Source organism: Salvelinus sp. IW2-2015, linkage group LG13 (genome assembly GCF_002910315.2).
Source record: "Salvelinus sp. IW2-2015 linkage group LG13, ASM291031v2, whole genome shotgun sequence".
NCBI classification, from domain to species: Eukaryota; Metazoa; Chordata; class Actinopteri; order Salmoniformes; family Salmonidae; genus Salvelinus; species Salvelinus sp. IW2-2015.
Genome location: NC_036853.1, coordinates 4540888 through 4549899, shown reverse-complemented (window position 1 = coordinate 4549899; position 9012 = coordinate 4540888). Strand labels below are relative to the sequence as shown.

The window sequence follows — 9012 nt, the reverse complement described above, 5'->3', positions numbered from 1 at the left end:
AGACAGGGTTGTATCGAGGCACAGATTTGGGGAAGGGTACCAAAAAATGTCTGTAACATTGAAGGTCCCCAAGAACACAGTGGCCTGCATCATTCTTAAATGTAAGAAATTCGGAACCACCAAGACTCTTCGTTGAGCTGGCTGCCCGGCCAAACTGAGCAATCGGGGGAGAAGGGCCTTGGTCAGGAAGGTGACCAAAAACACAATGGTCTCTCTGACAGAGCTCTAGAGTTCCTCTGTGGAGATGGGAGAACATTCCAGAAGGACAATCATCTCTGCAGCACTCCAACAATCAGGCCTTTATGGTAGAGTGGCCAGACAGAAGCCACTCTTCAGTAAAAGGCACTTTCACACCGCTTGAAGTTTGCCAAAAGGCACCCAAAGACTCTCAGACCATGAGAAACAAGATTCTCTGGTCAGATGAAACCAAGATTGAACTCTTTGGCCTGAATGCCAAGCGTCACATTTGGAGTAAATCTGGCACCAACCCTACAGTGAAGCATGGTGGTGGCAGAATCATGCTGTGGGGATATTTTTCAGCGGCAGGGACTGAGAGACTTTTTATAGTCCCGTACCCCTTTAAACATTCAACCTCCAGCTGCGTACCCCCTCTAGCACCAGGGTTTGCACACTCTTAAATGTTGTTTTTTGCCATCGTTGTAAGCCTGCCACACACACATTTATTAAACATTTGTCACAACCCGTCTCATGGGAAGTGACAAAGAGCTCTTATAGGATCAGGGAACAAATAACAATATAATAATAATCAATAATTTTGCTCTTTATTTAGCCATCTTACATATAAAACCTTATTTGTTCATCAAAAAATGGTGAATAACTCGCCACAGGTTAATGAGAAGGGTATGCTTGAAAGGATGCACATAACTCTGCAATGTTGGGTTGTATTGGAGAGAGTCTTAGTCTTTTTCCACACACAGTCTGTGCCTGTATTTAGTTTTCATGCTAGTGGGGGCCAAGAATCGACTCTCACATAGGTATGTGTTTGCAAAGGGAATCAGTGTCTTAACAGAGCGATTTGCCAAGGCAGGATACTCTGAGTGCAGCCCAATCCAAAATCTGGCAGTGGCTTCTGACTAAATTACATTTTCACAGAACCGCTTGTTGCAATTTTGATGAGACTCTCTTGTTCAGATATCAGTAAGTGGACTGGAGGCAGGGCAAGAAAGGGACAACGAATCCAGTTGTTTGTGTCATACATTTYGAGAAAGTACCTGCGTAATTGCACACCCAACTCACTCAGGTGCTTCGCTATATCACATTTGACATTGTCCGAAAGCTTGAGTTAATTTGCACACAAAAAATCATACAATGATGGAAAGACCTGTGTGTTGTCCTTGTTAATGCAGACAGAGATGAGCTCCACCTTCTTAATCATAGCCTCAATTTTGTCCCGTACATTGAATATAGTTGCGGAGAGTCCCAGTCATCCTAGATTCAGATCATTTAGGCGAGAAAAAACATCACCCAGATAGGCCAGTCGTGTGAGAAACTCGTCACCATGCAAGCGGTCAGACAAATGAAAATTATGGTCAGTAAAGAAAACTTTAAGTTCGTCTCTGTCACGACTTCAACCGAGGCAGGCTCTCCTTCCCGTTCGGGTGGCGCTCGGCGGTCGTCGTCACCGGCCTACTAGCTGCCACTGACTCTTTTTTCCTCCCCCTCCTTATGTGTTTATTTGTATCACCTGTGTTCAGTTAGTTGTTAATTAGTGTGGCTTTATTAGTCAGCCAGCCCGTACGCTTCTTTGTGCGGGATTGTTACATTGTAGCTTTTGGATTTCGGGAGTGGATATTATTATTGTGGACTGGGTTTGTTTCTCGTGTCGTTGGACCGTTGTGTATGACACCCAGTACGTCCGTGTTGGACATTTTGTTTGCCAGTTGGGTATTAAAGACTCAACATATTGAAGCTCTGCTGTTCCTGCGTCTGACTTCGCACCCCCCGACACCCAGGTCGTTACAGTCTCTCAATTCAAGAAACGTGTCAGTACTTTGCCCCTTGATAACCAGCGCACTTACATGGTCGCTGCCCATATCATTGCACAGTGCAGAAAATACCCAAGTGCAGTGTACCCAAGTGGGGTCAGGAGCAACTGCTTGCACTCACATTACCACTCCACTATGTCTCCCTGTCATGGCTTTTGCACCAATCAGTACAGATACCAGCACATCTTGACCACCAAAGTCCATTTGATGTCACAAAGCTGTCCAGTACTTTAAAAATGTCCTCTCCTGTTGTCCTGGTTTCCAGAAGAGGATGTCTTCCTTAATGACCCCCTATAAACGTAACTGATATTTATCAGGAGCTGTGCCAGGTCCGCCACGTCTGTTGACTCATCCAGCTGTAATGCATAGAATTCATTGGCTTGTATGCGAACCAGTAATTGTTTCAAGACATCTCCTGCCATGTCACTGATGCGTCGTGAAACAGTGTTGTTTGATGAGGTCATTGTCTGTATAGTTTTTGGGGGCCTTTTCCCCCAGCATTGTCCCAGCCATATCCACAGCAGCAGGAAGAATTAAGTCCTCCACAATAGCATGGGGCTTGCCTGTCCTAGCCACTCGGTAGCTCACCATATAAGACACTTCTAGCCTGTTCTTATTAATGGAACTATTGCTTTTATACATGTCTTACTACTCGAAAGTCGTCTTAATTCTCGCTCCAAAAAATGTGGCTTATTTTTCAAATTGGCATGTTTTGTTTCTAAATGTCTGCACAGAGTGAAGGTTTCCTCAAATTGTGAGATAGGACTTTTGCACATATAACATACTGTCGCTGAGGAAAGGCCCTACTCCCAATATACGGGAACCCCAAATCAATGTAGTTCTCATCATATGTGCGCCTCTTCGATGGTCCAACGTCCCTGTCTGTTGTTCGGTGCTTTCCCGGGTAAGGGGGCAGTAGCTCTTCGGCTGCATCAGATTCACAACTGTCAGTGTGCGTGCTAGCTGGGCTAATAACAAATGTAAAATTACTGATGCTAGCATTGGATGTACTCGTGGAAGCAGAACAACTTGTGTCATCGACAGATGCAAGTGTAGTACTGCTGGTTGTAGCAGTACTACCAGTAGAGCTGGTATGTGTCTCTATGGACGCAGGCCTTACTTTTTTTAACCATTTATTAATTTTCGAGCAAACAGAATGAGCAGCAGCTACATTTGACTACTTAAGGTCCGTTAGTGGAATTCCCGCAAGAGAGTAACGGTTAATGTGATTGGATGTTCATTATTTGACTAGGCTACCTGTATTTGACATTGTGTTGTTATTACGCTGAACACTAGATGGTTTAATTTCATTTTTGCCAGTGAAACAAGGCTACTCAGGTGAGAAAAAAACCTCACCCAAATGTATAGCCCCGTTGGAAAATATAAATGGACTGTTTGAAAATGTGAAGGAAAAAAATATATACAGTATATCACAAAAGTGAGTACGCCCCTCACATTTTTGTAAATATTTGAGTATATCTTTTCATGTGACAACACTGAAGAAATGACACTTTGCTACATTGTAAAGTAGTGAGTGTACAGCTTGTATAACAGTGTACATTTGCTGTCCCCTCAAAATAACTCAACACACAGCCATTAATGTCTAAACCGCTGGCAACAAAAGTGAGTACACCCCTAAGTGAAAATGTCCAAATTGGGCCCAATTAGCCATTTTCCCTCCCGGTGTCATGTGACTCTTTAGTGTTACAAGGTCTCAGGTGTGAATGGGGAGCAGGTGTGTTAAATTTGGTGTCATCGCTCTCACACTCCCTCATACTGACTGGTCACTGGAAGTTCAACATGGCACCTCATGGCAAAGAACTCTGAGGATCTGAAAAAAATATTTGTTGATCTACATAAAGATGGCCTGGGCTATAAGAAGATTGCCAAGACCCTGAAACTGAGCTGCAGCACGGTGGCCAAGACCATACAGAGGTTTAACTGGACAGGGTTCCACTCAGAACAGGCCTCGCCATGGTCGACCAAAGAAGTTGAGTGCACGTGCTTGGCGTCATATCCAGAGGTTGTCTTTGGGAAATAGACGTATGAGTGCTGCCAGCATTGCTGCAGAGGTTGAAGGGGTGGGGGGTCAACCTGTCAGTGCTCAGACCATACGCCGTACACTGCATCAAATTGGTCTGCATGGCTGTCGTCCCAGAAGGAAGCCTCTTCTAAAGATGATGCACAAGAAAGCCCGCAAACAGTTTGCTGAAGACAAGCAGACTAAGGACATGGATTACTGGAACCATGTCCTGTGGTCTGATGAGACCAAGATAAACGTATTTGGTTCAGATGGTGTCAAGCGTGTCTGGCGGCAACCAGGTGAGGAGTACAAGAGAAACAAAGTGCTGTCTTGCCTACAGTCAAGCATGGTGGTGGAATGTCATGGTCTGGGGCTGCATGAGTGCTGCCGGCACTGGGGAGCTACAGTTCATGTACTGTGACATACTGAAGCAGAGCATGATCCCCTCCCTTCGGAGACTGGGCCGCAGGGCAGTATTCCAACATGATAACGACCCCAAACACACCTCCAAGACGACCACTGGCTTGCTAAAGAAGCTGAGGGTAAAGGTGATGGACTGGCCAAGCATGTCTCCAGACCTAAACCCTATTGAGCATCTGTGGGGCATCCTCAAACGGAAGTGGAGGAATGCAAGCTCTCTAACATCCACCAGCTCCGTGATGTCGTCATGAGAAGTGGAAGAGGACTCAAGTGTCAACCTGTGAAGCTCTGGTGAACTCCATGCCCAAGAGGGTTAAGGCAGTGCTGGAAAATGATGTGGCCACACAAAATAGTGACACTTTGGGACCAATTTGGACATTTTCACTTAGGGGTGTACTCACTTTTGTTGCCAGCGGTTTAGACATTAATGGCTGTGTGTTGAGTTATTTTGAGGGGACAGCAAATGTACACTGTTATACAAGCTGTACACTCACTACTTTACATTGTAGCAAAGTGTCATTTCTTCAGTGTTGTCACATGAAAGATATACCCAAATTTACAAAAATGTGAGGAGTGTACTCACTTTTGTGATATACTGTATATATACAGTGGGGAGAACAAGTATTTGATACACTGCCGATTTTGCAGTTTTCCTACTTACAAAGCATGTAGAGGTCTGTCATTTTTATCATAGGTACACTTCAACTGTGAGAGACGGAATCTAAAACAAAAGTCCAGAAAATCACATTGTATGATTTTTAAGTAATTAATTTGCATTTTATTGCATGACATAAGTATTTTGATCACCTACAACCAGTAAGAATTCCGGCTCTCACAGACCTGTTCGTTTTCTTTAAGAAGCCCTCCTGTTCTCCACTCATTACCTGTATTAACTGCACCTGTTTAACTCGTTACCTGTATAAAAGACACCTGTCCACACACTCAATCAACAGACTCCAACCTCTCCACAATGGCCAAGACCAGAGAGCTGTGTAAGGACATCAGGGATAAATTGTAGACCTGTACAAGGCTGGGATGGGCTACAGGACAATAGGCAAGCAGCTTGATGAGAAGGCAACAACTGTTGGCACAATTATTAGAAAATGGAAGAAGTTCAAGATGACGGTCAATCACCCTCGGTCTGGGGCTCCATGCAAGATCTCACCTCGTGGGGCATCAATGATCATGAGGAATGTGAGGGATCAGCCCAGAACTACACGGCAGGACCTGGTCAGATGACTCAAGAGACAAAGAAAACCATTAGTAACACACTACGCCGTCATGGATTAAAATCCTGCAGCGCACGCAAGGTCCCCTGCTCAAGCCAGCGCATGTCCAGGCCCATCTGAAGTTTGCCAATGACCATCTGGATGATCCAGAGGAGGAATGGGAGAAGGTCATGTGGTCTGATGAGACAAAAATAGAGCTTTTTGCTCTAAACTCCACTCGCCGTGTTTGGAGGAATAGAAGGATGAGTAAACCCAAGAACACCACCCAACCGTGAAGCATGGAGGTGGAAACATCATTCTTTGGGGATGCTTTTCTGCAAAGGGGACAGGACGACTGCACTGTTATGAGGGAGGATGGATGGGCCATGTATCGCGAGATCTACACCAACAACCTCTCCCTCAGTAAGAGCATTGAAGATGGGTTGTGGCTGGTCTTCCAGCATGACAACGACTCGAAACACACAGCCAGGGCAACTAAGGAGTGGCTCCGTAAGAAGCATCTCAAGGTCCTGGAGTGGCCTAGCCAGTCTCCAGACCTGAACCCAATAGAAAATCTTTGGAGGGAGCCGAAAGTCCGTATTGCCCAGCGACAGCCCCGAAACCTGAAGGATCTGGAGAAGGTCTGTATGGAGGAGTGGCCCAATCCCTGCTGCAGTGTGTGCAAACCTGGTCAAGAACTACAGGAAACGTATGATCTCTGTAATTGCAAACTAAGGTTTCTGTACCAAATATTAAGTTCTGCTTTTCTGATGTATCAAATACTTATGTCATGCAATAAAATGCAAATTAATTACTTAAAAATCATACAATGTGATTTTCTGGATTTTTGTTTTAGATTCCGTCTCTCACAGTTGAAGTGTACCTATGATAAAAATTACAGACCTCTACATGCTTTGTAAGTAGGAAAACCTGCAAAATCATCAGTGTATCAAATACTTGTTCTCCCCACTGTATTATACAGTGGGGAGAACAAGTATTTGATACACTGCCGATTTTGCAGGTTTTCCTACTTACAAAGCATGTAGAGGTCTGTAATTTTCATAGGTACACTTCAACTGTGAGAGACGGAATCTAAAACAAAAATCCAGAAAATCACATTGTATGATTTTTAAGTAATTAATTTGCATTTTATTGCATGACATAAGTTGGATCACCTACCAACCAGTAGAATTCCGGCTCTCACAAGCCTTGATTTTTCTTAGAACCCTCCTGTTCTCCACTCATTACTGTATTAACTGCACCTGTTTGAACTCGTTACCTGTATAAAAGAACACTGTCCACACACTCAATCAAAAAGACCAACCTCTCCACAATGGCCAAGACCAAGAGACTGTGTAAGGACATCAAGATAAAATTGTAGACCTGCACAAGGCTGGATGGCTACAGGACAATAGGCAAGCAGCTTGGTGAGAAGGCAACAACTGTTGGCGCAATTATTAGAAAATAGAAGAAAATAGAAGAAGTTCAAGATGATGGTCAATCACCCTCGGTCTGGGGGTCCATGCAAGATCTCACCTCGTGGGGCATCAATGATCATGAGGAAGGGGAGGATCAGCCCAGAACTACACGGCAGGACCTGGTCAAGACCTGAAGGAAGCTGGGACCACAGTCTCAAAGAAAACCAGTAGTAACACACTACGCCGTCATGGATTAAAATCCTGCAGCGCACACAGGTCCCCTGCTCAAGCAGGCGCATGTCCAGGCCGTCTGAAGTTTGCCAATGACATCTGGATGATCAGAGAGGAATGGAGAAGGTCATGTGGTCTGATGATTCAAAATAAGAGCTTTTTGGTCTAAACTCCACTCGCCGTGTTTGGAGGAAGAAGAAGGATGAGTACAACCCCAGAACACCATCCCAACCGTGAAGCTGGAGGTGGAAACATCATTCTTTGGGATGCTTTTCTGCAAAGGGACAGGACGACTGCACCGTATTGAGGGAGGGATGATGGGGCCATGTATTGCGAGATCTTAGCCAACAACCTCTTTCCTCAGTAAGAGCATTGATGATGGGCGTGGCTGGGTCTTCCAGCATGACAACGACCCGAAACACACAGCCAGGGCAACTAAGGAGTGGCTCCGTAAGAAGTATCTCAAGGTCCTGGAGTGGCCTAGCCAGTCTCCAGACCTGAACCAATAAAACATCTGGAGGGAGCTGAAAGTCCGTATTGCCAGCGACAGCCCCGAAACCTGAAGGATCTGGAGAAGGTCTGTATGGAGGAGTGGGCCAAAATCCCTGCTGCAGTGTGTGCAAACCTGGTCAAGAACTACAGGAAACGTATGATCTCTGTAATTGCAAACAAAGGATTCAGTACCAAATATTAAGTTCTGCTTTTCTGATGTATCAAATACTATTGTCTTGCAATAAAATGCTAATTAATTACTTAAAAATCATACAATGTGATTTCGGGATTTTTGTTTTAGATTCCGTCTCTCACAGTTGAAGTGTACCTATGATAAACATACAGACCTCTACATGCTTTGTAAGTAGGAAAACCGCAAAATCGGCAGTGTATCAAATACTTGTTCTCCCCACTGTATATATTTAGATTTTTAAAAATGTTTTATTTAACGTACCCTCGACGGCATTTCGTGTACCCCAGTTTGGGAATACTTGGCCTAGGCTATTGGTTGCATTCAAGACTAGTTGTTTCTATTGATCTCAGTTTTTCAGGGTCAGAGTACCCTGTCATTACGGTGTTTCAGGGTCAGAGTACCCTGTATTATGGTTTTTCAGGGTCAGAGTACCCTGTCATTACGGTTGTTTCAGGGTCAGAGTACCTCTAGTTACGTTATTTCAGAGTCAGAGTACCCTGTCATTACGGTTGTTTCAGGGTCAGAGTACCCTGTCATTACGGTTGTTCAGGGTCAGAGTACCTGTCATATGGTTGTTTCAGGTCAGGACCCTGTCATTACGTTGTTTCAGGTCAGAGTACCCTGTCATTACGGTTGTTTCAGGGTCAGAGTACCCTGTCATTACAGTGGTTTCAGGGTCAGAGTACCCTGTCATTACGGTTGTTTCAGGGTCAGAGTACCCTGTCATTACGCTTGTTTCAGGGTGAGAGTACCCTGTCATTACGGTTGTTTGTTTGGTATTAAAAAATATTTTGCAAATGTCTCCCTTCATGTAAAATTATGTAGAATTGCATGAAATGCTTTTGCTAAATCATAGAATGTCTTCTGCTTCTGTCTTCTGCGCCACTATACGCAAATTCGATGATAGAGACAGGCAACGCTTTCTTATAAAGGTGACCCCCCCAACTCAAAACATCTTACATCTTCCCATGGATGCACTGATATCCTTCCATAGTATTATACCAATTCTCTGCTTTGTAGG

At 44.5% G+C, this 9012-nt stretch overlaps 1 protein-coding gene across 1 annotated transcript in view; it reads right to left on the bottom strand.

Annotated features, from left to right (window-relative positions):
* Window positions 1-9012, bottom strand: part of LOC111971998 (troponin I, fast skeletal muscle-like) — a 28936-nt gene that overhangs the window by 7905 nt on the left and 12019 nt on the right. The gene's annotated exons all lie outside the window — the stretch shown is intronic.